Consider the following 1,424-nt stretch of genomic DNA (forward strand, 5'->3'; position numbering starts at 1 on the left):
AGATAGAAATGGAGGGAGAACTTCCAAATTCCTTTTATGAAGCAAGTATCACTCTAATACCAAAGTCAGGCAAAGATACAACCAAAAAAGAAAACTATAGACCCATATCCTTAATGAACATAGATGCAAAAATTCTCAACAAGATACTTTCAAACTGCATACAGACACACATGAAAAAGTTCATCCACCACAATCAAGTCTGCTTCATCCCAGAGATGCAGGGATGGTTCAAAATACGTAAGTCAATAAACATCATAAATCATATAAATGGACTCAAAGACAAGAACCACATGATCATCTCAATTGATGCAGAGAAGGCATTTGACAAAAATTCAACATGCATTTATGTTCAAAGTCCTAGAGGGAATTGGACTGAAGGGGACATACCTCAACATCAAGCTATATACATTAAACCCACAGACAACATCATTCTAAATGGAGACTGGGAACAGAATCAATCCTATCAAAATCAGGAACAAGACAAGGCTGTCCACTATCTCCACTCATTTTTAATATAGTGTTTGAAGCTCTTGCAAGAGCAATAAGACAAGAGAATGAAAGTAAAGGAGTAATAATGGGAAAAGAAGTGGTCAAATCATCCCTTTTTGCAAATCTCCATGACATTTTTCACAGAATTGGAAAAAACCATTCTAAGGTTCATATGGAAGCACAAAAGACCTTGGATAGCCAAAGCAACCCTGAGCACTGAGAGCAATGCCGGGGGGATTACTATACCAGATTTTAGGTTGTATTACAGAGCTATAGTCCTAAAAACAACATGGTACTGGCACAAAAATAGACCCATAGATCAATGGAACAAAATTGAAGACCCAAATATGAGTAAATACAATTTCAGCCACCTGATATTTGACAAAGGGGCCAAGAATATTCACTGGAGAAAAGACAGCATGTTCAGCAAATGGTGCTGGCAAAATTGGATCTCCACCTGTAGAAGAATGAAACTAAAACCCTATCTTTCACCTTGCACAAAAGTCAATTCCAAATGGATCAAAGACCTCAATCAAAGCCTGAAACTCTGAAACTGTTAGAAGAAAACATTGGAAAAAGCCTACAAAATATAGGTGTAGGAAAGGAATTTCTAAACTGGACATCAATTGCTCAAGAAACAAGGGCAATAATTAACAAATCGGACCTCATTAAACTAAAAAGCTTCTGTAAATCAAAGGAGGCAACCAAGGAAACGATCAGAAAACCCACAGAGTGGGAGAAAATCTTTACCAGCAACACATCCGACAGAGATTTAATATCCAGAATATATAACAAACTCAAAAAACAGAGACTCAAGACAAGAAGCAACCCAATTAAAAGATGGGCTAAGGTGTTGAACAGAGAGTTCTCAAAAGAAGAAGTAAAATGGCTATGAAGCATCTTAAAAGATGTTCAACATCCCTAATAATTAGGGA

The sequence above is a fragment of the Nannospalax galili genome, unplaced genomic scaffold, assembly GCF_000622305.1.
Source record: "Nannospalax galili isolate Female #2095 unplaced genomic scaffold, S.galili_v1.0 scaffold44, whole genome shotgun sequence".
NCBI lineage: Eukaryota > Metazoa > Chordata > Mammalia > Rodentia > Spalacidae > Nannospalax > Nannospalax galili.